Genomic DNA, 10,072 nt, shown 5'->3' on the forward strand with positions numbered 1-10,072 from the left:
GAAATAACGCAGCACTACAAGTTGGGACGTATCACCCACCCAGCACCGCATAAACACCCAACGAAAGAGGAGGAACGGCAGCTCCGTGCACTCCAGACGAATACTTTCCCCCATCCCACTAAATGCCATATCTTGCACCCCACCGTATATTCCCCGCTATGCCGCTTCTGCGGAGCCCCCGGGACGCTCTTTCATTGGTAGGGGGCTGCGCGCACGCCCAACTACATTCGCTAAATCCCTCAATTCCTTCTTGCGAGCTTTGGGAGAGAGCTCTGACCAGCTCTGACCTCAATGACCAGCGCCTGCTGGTGTTGAGGGCTGTTGAGGCGGGGAAAGCTCAAGGGGTCTTGGACTGAGGACTCCTCCCCATTGCTTTTCGCAATAAACACGTTTACTCTCTCTCTCTCTCTGGTCTCTTTAAAAGCGGTTTGTGTGAGTGCGACCTCTGTCACGCTCTGCTATAGGTTATCGACTTCCTAAACCAGATGAATGTCTAACTTTCATCCAAGAAACAAAGGCAGGTACGCCCGACGATGCCGAGAACTTGGTACGCTTGTTAGGTAATGGGTTTTGGCGCTTCCACACCCTCACTGCCAGCCGAGCACGCTGCACGGCCATTCTATTTGGGTAGAATGAGTGGGTCGAAATTGTCGGATGCGAATCGGGTAAAAAAAAAATTCCCGCGCCTTCCCGCGAGGGGAACACGAGTAAATGCAGAGCATTGGGGGTCGTTAACGCCGCGTAAAGTCGCGTTAGGGGGTAGTTGGGTCGTAGTTGCGTTGGTGTTGGTTTGGGGTAGAGAGAGGAGAGTAAAGTCGCGTTAGGGTGGAGCGAGCGTCAACCAAGGAAGGAAGGAGCAACGCAGTGACTGAAGCACGAGCGACCGCTAGCCGCTTTATATTTGCAGCGCGCGCAGTAGAGGGAGAGCAGTACGGGGGGGAGAGCGCGCATGCACAAGCAGCGCGCGCCCTTCCACGCCCCACCGCGCTGCTATCACGCACCTGTTACGCAGACCGCGACGGAGCGAACGGGCTGACCATAGGTCGGCGTACTCACTCGTGAGTACACTCATTTGTACTCATTTGTACTCAAACTCACGAGTGAGTACGATGATGAGTGATCACACACCCAGAAAAAAACAGTGAGTACGATGACGAGTGAGTACAGGGGTAAGTCCACTACTCGTGAGTACAGTACTCATGAGTACACTACTCATGAGTGTGAGTACTCATGAGTACAGTATTCATGAGTATGAGTACTCATGAGTTTGAGTACTAATGAGTATGAGTACTCATGAGTACACAGTACTCATGAGTACACAGTACTCATGAATACACAATACTCATGAGTACACAGTACTCATGAGTATACAGTACTCATGAGTACACAGCACTCATGAGTACAATACTCATGAATACTGTGTACTCATGAGTACTGTGTATTCATGAGTATATGCACTCCTGAGTACAGTAGTGCAAACAAGTTTTATCACGAGCTCGAGTCTGGACGCGCGTGTACGAGTCGCAAACATTTAGCGGTGCCGCTGTGCACCTTAACTGTCAAGCATGGTAAAAGTACACAACGAAAACTGCACCTCCCTCCTTTCCCGGTCCCTGTTTGGCGCTGTAAGCGTTTTTCGGCGGTCGCTCGCAAAGGGGTCACGGTGAAGAGGGAAAAAGGAGGGGGTCAGGGCCCGGCGGGAAACGCGGCCGCAGTTGCTCTTCTCTGATGGGACTTGTTGACTACCGCAGTTATTAGATGCAGAGCATCTGATTCACTCGCCTTGTCCCTCCGGCGTCGTCGTCGTCGTTGTCGTCGGCGTTGTCCACCCCTCCCCCATTCTCCTCGCCGCGCCAGCTGCGCTCTCCGCCGCTCACCCCCTCTCCTCTCCGATAGCGAGCACTCTCTCGCGAGGGGCATTGGATTGGATTCGATTGATTGGCTTGGATTGAATTGGCTTGGCTTGGATTTGGATTGGATTGGATTAAAGTGGAGTGTGTTTGATTGTGTTGCGTCATAGCCGCGGCACGTTGCGTCATAGCCGCGGCAGACGCGCTGGGGCCGGCGCATGTGCAGTACTCTTTCTTCCGCGGTTTCCTCTCCTTCGGGCGCGCTGCGCATATAACCGGTGTGCCGTTCTCCGGCGAAGCAACATCCACGCTTGGCTCAAACACCTAGAGTCCACGCCGCTTTACAAGTACGCCAACGTCGTCATCGACTGGGACCGGCTTTCGCAGTCCCCTCAACGTTATGCGCGCTATAAAACGCGGTCCCTTCGGCGCTCCGCCTATGCGTCGCACCTACACAGGGGTTCCCGCGAGGGGAGGTGGGAGTTTTTTTTTTTTCTTGTTGACGCAGCCTCTGAACGCGTGGCGGCTTCATTGCGCTTGCTCCCTTCCAATTGTTTTAGGGGAGAGGCGGTGGAGGCTACTAACAACGCACGAACTAGGCGTACTGAAGTCTCTCTTTTTCGGTCTTCAGAAGTTTCCGTAGACGCATGTCACGCTGTGTAGTCGTTTCGTGAGCCGAACCGCTCATTTCAACAGTCGCAGTTATTTACGTAACTCGCGTCAAACCGACTGCGTGGTTTGTAACATTAGCTGTGCGTATTCAAGCGACAGTTTGACTGATGTACGTGCGCCCATATGGTTTTATTAGGTTCCCGTTTTGAAACATTTTGCTCAGGTTCGCTAGTAATATGGTCTCGTGTAGTGCCATTTACAAGTGAGCATATAGCCCCACCGTGCACTACGGCGTGCAGGCGCGGCGGTGGAATTCGCCCCAGCAATGGAAATAAAATATCCGAGTGCACCTAAGCACGTTTGTGAGTTGTGAATCGGACATCATAATATCCAATTCAACGCGTGCGGCGCCTTGTTTAGCCTCGCATATTTTGTCGAAGAGCTCTGTCATCTTGCCGCTGGAGGAGCGTTTTGCTTTCGAATGGCTTTAATTTCGAGTGGAAACCCGATTCGCCGCTTCTCGTTTATGCCACCGTGTAATGAGGGCGCTGACGATGATGGTGAATTTCGGTGGTTGTTATTCCCCTACCTTCACTACTGTTTACAGGCGGGGCGACCACCCCTCGCTAGCAACTATACCGCGGAGTTTAAGCTCGCACTGTGAGTGGCCTCGTGAAGGAATTGTTTTGAATTGATGAACGCCAACGCCAGACGCCGGGATTGTCACTTAAGCTCCTATCTTGGAACGTCTCGTAAAACATGTGGATTGCACATAACGACGTCACCGCACTTTTTGATCGATCGCTGTCAGCTTCATCCGCGTTGCTCGAGATAAGAGCTGCAGATTTCCACTGTGCAACCAACCCACCAACACGGCAATACAGTGACGTCAGTGCAAGCTATCACGCCTCCAAAAAACGCGTCTACAAACTTTGTTCTCGAGTACACAAAGCACGGCAGAGCAGTTCTACACTGCTGTAACGGCTGCCAAGTACCGGCAGCAACTGGGTGCACTGCGGCCCTCGACTGCGACCGATACCCTCTCCACCCGCCGCCCCGAACACACACACACACACTGTTGGGACTGGGCCATTGTAGCTCAGTCACCACTGTTCGATTCACTTCACTTTATTTCCTTAAAGACCCCACAGGGGGTGTTACATAAGGGGCGCGTTGTACAACATAGATATACAAAAATTGGCCGCGTATCTGCTCCTTTTGTTGCAAATGTCGTCAAAAGACGATAGTCTTCATCGACTTTTGCCAAGTAAATGCCTCCCTTCGCTTTCCCGCTCACCTCTCATGTTGTTCCTCTTGTGTCGCGCTCCTCCCAAGGTAAAGACGCCAAAGGTTTGCTTAAATTATTTTAAATTTCCCGCGTTCCACTGCTCCAAACCGGGTGTCTCGATGCGAACGCTGCCGTACGGCGAAGACGCGCGTGAATCGAGGCGCCCTACTTGCACGTTTATAGAGCCGCGTTTCCCTAGTCCACGTGCGTTCCAAGCAGAACGTGGAACCTATCTAGTGGAACCTTTCGTAACTGTTGCCACTTGATTTCTTCAAATGCCGCCTGAAGCTATATGGCGCGGGCGACAGCAGGCGACGGCGGAGTGATATTTTTTTCTTCAGTTGATGAAGTATTTAATCTCGCCAAAATCAAGCATGTACGATTTTTTATAAAGGAACGCTGCAAATATCGCTTCTGTAATAACTTGTTGTCTTATATATGCGTAATGTCTTGTTGTTCTTCAACAATATTGACAAGTATGAACATTACCCAGGAATTAGACGGGCACATTTAGCTGTGACTATATAAGACTATTGCGCAGCAATTGTTTTACTTTGGCCGGGTGGCTGAATAGAGTCACAGACAGACAGACGGACAGACAGACATACAGACAGACCAAAATTTCTGGGTTTAAGTAGCCCAAGAAAGACTATCGTCTTTAAAAGCCACAGGTTAACAATACGATGCATAGATGTTGCGACGTTGCCCTGTTCAGTCCGCCATCGACGCGGCGCAGAGGAGAGCGATGAAGTTGTCGAGCCGACGGTGATTTTAAGCTGCATTCATATACAATATATACAAAGGTAGCAAGAGCGTTACATGGCTCGCACAAAGGCACTTCTCAACTCAGTGCCTCCGATGAAATGCCGCCGCACAGCCGCTGCTTCAGGGCTGGTTTTACACCCCCGGGGTTCCGCCGCAGCCGCGTGCAGTTCGAATCTTTCCAATCAGGACTCTCACTGGCCGCAGTTTGAATCCGGCGAATGCAGGCGAAGTGATTGCGTCAGCGGAGCCACGTAAGGGGAGGCGACTCAGCGGCGCCGTCTCCAGAGTCTACTCGTCGCTGCGTGTCTTTTGCGGGCCGGCCGTCCTAAGCATGATTTGGTGCGGCCGTCTCGATGGGAAAAGGAGAGTAGACTCGGCAGCGCCGTGTGCCGCCAGTTGCGGCACGTCTGCCGCGGGCTGGCTGACCGAGGCGCGAATCGGGCCCACCGTCGGCGCGTCGCCAGGTGCAGCAAATTTCTGTCGGGCGCTCTGGTTAACCGCACACACACGCATAAAAAAATTAGTAAGATCAGACCCGTGTGGGTTTTGGCCTAGCTGTTAACGGAAATAGACACAACGACGCGTAGTGCCCGTCCTGTCCCTTTTTCGCGGCGGGACCTCCCTCTTTGGCTTTTCGCGCGCTAGCCGGTTTTCGTCTTTCTGTTTATCTCTTACTTTGCCGGCTGGCGGCGGTTGCGAGGGGTACGGTTGCGCAATGTTCGCAGAATTAGGAACAGCGGCGGCAGCGTCTCTTTCCAGATGGTTTTAAAGACGATAGTCTTTCTTTGGCCACTTGAGCGCGACAATGTTGGCCTGTCAGTCTGTCTGTCTGTGTCCGTCATAAAGATAATTCATTATTGCAACTTAATATCACGCCCCGCTGTACACATGGGAGCTACTGGGGTCGCCGTTAAGTAGCTTCACGTACATAATGCGCCCTCTCTACAAGTGGCCAACTGCGCCGCGATTCAGCCGCAATTCAGCCCGCGATTCAAAACGCGAGTGCGTACGTCCCGTTTCGCTCTCTCTCGTGTACGTGCCTTCGCGCAGTGGGAAGCCCTACGACAATGCACCGAGTAAGACGTTTTCTTCTCGGGCTCCTCTGTCCTGATGTATATGTAATCTCAGTATTTCTAATTAGTTAAACATTTTATTTTTTTCTGTTTAGCCTTTCATTCGAGCCACGACCTAGCTAAGATGTTGCAGTCGACAGGATCATGATATAAGGCCACGGGAGGACAAATGGACGAACAACCTGGACGGACCGCACCACGACTACGAGAGTGCAGCACGCAGACATGGGGCCACGATGCACTCCACGCCAGCGGTGGTCGACACAGTGCTGACTTCAACGGAACGCTACGTCCTATGCTCTACGAAGAAACAGCAGTTCGTGAGCGCACTACGATTACGAGGGCTACCCTGCTCTGGCCGTAAGGACGACATCATCTTGCGTCTTCTAGAGGACAACGAAGAACGTCGCCATCTCTCCAAACGAACGAATGTGCCAACGCTACTTCAGGCTGCCTCCGACAACAAACGGCAGATGACGCTGCAAGCGGCGCTGTTTGAGAGCAGAAGGCTGCGTGATGAATGAGAAAGTTTTCTGAGACAACTGGCGAGAGTCGGCCGCACGTTTTCCCCGGTACCTGGACTGCACAAGATCCGAGCACAGGCAGAATGCCCGACGGCACGCACATAAACGAGACGACGCATGCAAAATTGTGATTGCGTGCTCATCGGACCTTTCCCAGGTAATCGCCACGATTACGGAGACGCATCGAAGGTCAGTGCATTTCTGGTGAGATCACGAACACACGTTGCTCTGCTACATCGCCCACGAGCTACATCGCCCACGCGCAGGTCATTCCAGCAACGAGCAACGAGACGCGCAACGTACGCAGCGCGCACGAGCCAGAAGGCACCACGTTCCTGGCACCCGCTCTTCCGCTACAGACGTACACGAACGGAACGCTGAGAGCACGGAACGCAACGGAGCCGGTACGTACATTTTCCGCACGTGCTGTCCCGGCGCGGGTCCACGCAACCAACGACATCGCATCCGGATGGGTGGATATGGCCACGACAAGCGAGCAAGACGCGCGGCGCCCGAAATGCACCATACGTGGCGAACGACCGCACCCCAATTATAGGGGAGTTTCATAGATAAAACGAGACGCACAGCGCACGAAACGCACCAGAAGTGACGAACGACATCCAACTTGAACCAGTGGAGCTGACCACGGAGAACGAAATGCACAACGCACGGAACGCCACGAAGCCGCAGCACACACGGATGAAACTGCTGTTCGCGACATCCTCCGCTCCCACTGCAGGTGCTATCCGGACTTGGCCAGCGAATGTTACAACCGCAGAAATCACCTGGCCACAAGCAACCAAAGACCCAGCGCACGCGGTTCAACCCTACCGGAAAGTACGAGCTCTCCGACACCCGCTGCTCCCGCCCGAGTCCAGCGGACGAACGACATGACACTCGTGCAAGTAGGTCCGTCGACGAGCAAAGACACGGCCAGCGCACGCGGCATGTCCGAGCCAGAATTAACCAGATCACCGGCACCCGCGCTCCGATCGAGACTCACACGACAAACACCATTTCGTACAAGAGGACGCAACCGCGAGCAAGCAGACTCGCGATAAACGGATCCTGCTTGTATGGGAGAGATAGCGATTATAGCATTCTCGAAACAACTGGCAAAATACGAGGTCTTGAGCGACGACACGGACACGGCAAGAACGGCAACGAATAAACCCGATCCAGACGAAGCATCGAATGCCCTGACGATGAAGTCACGCTTGCGACGCCGAGGAATGTGGGACCGAACGGACGGCACGAACTACGCCCGCTTCCCCACCACAACGGTTTCACTTCCGAAACAACCACGGCGACTGCGAGCACGGAGCCGCAACGACTTTGACCGATCAGCCATGCCACCCTACGAAAACGCCCCGCTACCGCACACTAAACGAAAAGCCAAACAGCTCCCGCACCATACGCAACGCACGCGTCAATTCAAGCAACGTCCTCAACGCGCCGAACTATGCCATCCCTACACAGCGCAGCTCGCCACCGGACAAACCAGACGACTACGCCCCCACATGCATCAAGCACGCGACGAGCTACACGAACACAATCGCCGACGGAAGCGGCGCAACCAACGCAACGCCGTAAACACTGTCAAGTTCAGGTCTGACGAAGTGAGTCCCACGGCACACACACAATAAAATCAAGCAGATTTGAAATTCACCGAAACTCAACGAGATGAACACCCTCTTAACGAAGTTTCTAGTATCTGGAACAACAAAAAACAAACGCCAGCATCGAGCATCTGTGAACAAGCGGACAGTGATCTGGATACGAACGGACGTCAATCTACGCGAACGCTTTATTGTGCCTGGGGGCAGGCGCATTTCGGATTCAGAGCACGATTAGGATACGTATCAGCGCGCCCGGAAACGAAAACGGACGACAAAAGCTGCCACCCGAAGACACGCAGAAAAACGCAGTTTACGGCCACGGCCGCACCGACAAGCCCCGAGCTCCCCTGAGCCCGACCCGGCCTGAGAACAAGACGAGATGCCAGGCGCAACGCGAGTGCTTACGTTCCGTTTCGCTTTCTCACATGTACAGTGTACTTGCCTTCGGACAGTAAGTCGCCCAACGACAGTGCACCGCGTCAGACGTTTTCTTCCTCTGTCCTGATTTATATGTAACCTGTGTTTTTCTAATCAATTAAACAATTTATTTTTTCTACTTAGTCTTTCATTCGAGCTACGACCTAGCTAACAGTGCAGATAAGTTGATTATTCGTGAGTAATACAAATTGAGTACTCATGAATACTGATTGAGTACTCATGAGTGAAGAATGAGTAGTACTCATGAGTGCAGAATGAGTAGTACTCGTGAGTGCAGAATGAGTAGTACTCGCGAGTGCAAAATGAGTAGTACTCATGAGTAGTACTCATGAGTAGTACTCATGAGCAGTAGTACTCATTGAGTACTCATGAGTACAGAGTGAGTACTCATGAGTACAGATTCAGTACTCATGAGTACAGATTGAGTACGAATACTCGTGAGGACAAATGAGTTTGAGTACAAGTGAGTACGATTACAAATGAGTATTTGATGAGTGAGTACGAGTGATTTTGTGAACAGACGAACTTTTTGAGTCTGAGTTTGATTGAGTACAGCGTAAATAAAAAAAAATGTGATTGAGTTTGAGTGAGTTCTTTCTGTTTTGCCGACCTATGGGGCTGACTACGACGCATGCGCGCGCCAGCTGCTGTTGAGAGAGAGGAGGGAAGGAGGAGAGGCGCACCTGCTGCGGACGCGGAGCTGTGGACGCCGTCCGACGCAGGAAGAGGCGAGGCTAAGAAATGCTCTGCATTTAAAACGTTGCTCTACCAAAATCAGTGTGACCCACGGTCACACGGACCATGGAGTTTTCAGGCGAAGCTTTAGTGTCCTCACTGATGCCGCCGATACGCCTGGCAGGAAAGCCAACTTTCTCTGGCGATGGTGATGAATGACCGTGGGAGAGGTGAAAGAAAAAAACGCTTCGCGTGGCCCGAGTCGAACCAGGATCCCTCGTGCTATGGAGCCGGCGTCTATCCGATTGCTCCATTTCGACATGGTCGAAGCGCTTTGGAAAACTTGGACGACAACCAAAGAATCCGCCACGAGAATAATGGCGTTGCTCTGCCTGCCGCAAGGCTGTCAGCCACAAGGTGTTAGGCGTAACTTCCCATTTCGAGGTTTAGGACGCTAGGCCTAACGTCGCATCTTGGGGTTCGGCACCTCAAACCGCTACTCATGAATGACAAATATGGCCGTCTAAACGCGCTCCGCATGACCTTTTTGACGTCATGTCCGGTGTGTTGATTATGCTAGTGTGTAAATTAACGCTGTATGTTTAAATCAGGCTCATTTTAAAATATACTTTGTTTAAAATCTTGTTGGATCTTATCACCGGCTTTGTAAAGTCGCACCGTTGTTATGGCAGCAAACGGCGTCGCCCTGTTGCTACGCTACGACTCCTACGAGTGCTCGACCTTCTGTATTATGCAAGAGGCGGGAGTACTATGACACTCTTGCTTCCCGTGCGGAAGTACGGCAAGTGGGACCACCGGCCATGGGTTGGTAACGCGCCCCTGTAATCCAGCGTGGGAGGAGGTCGGGGTGTCAATGTTGCGCGCTAACTACTGCACCTATGGGTGCAGCACGTTTTGTAGGGGGCGGACCATTGCTGAAGCAATGGGTGTACATACCACTATGAGGCCGGGGCGTAGCAAACCCCTGTAACCATTGCTTGGAAGGGGCCTACAATGCGTGCTGGTCGCTGGCCCAGGGAAGTGATGAGCCCTTGTAACCTAGTGACTTGGGGCGGAGGTGCAGGGTTACGGGAAGTTCTGCATAACTGACTCCCCGGGTGACCCTTAAAGGGGTACTTACACAAAATTTTGAAGGCGAGATAACTTCGGAGGTAGATTGGTGTGAACACACATACATCATCTGCAAAATATCAGCGGCGAATACAGC

This window comes from Haemaphysalis longicornis, unplaced genomic scaffold, assembly GCF_048455015.1.
Source record: "Haemaphysalis longicornis isolate Haplotype H1 unplaced genomic scaffold, Haemaphysalis longicornis Haplotype H1 scaffold_9, whole genome shotgun sequence".
Classification (NCBI taxonomy): Eukaryota; Metazoa; Arthropoda; class Arachnida; order Ixodida; family Ixodidae; genus Haemaphysalis; species Haemaphysalis longicornis.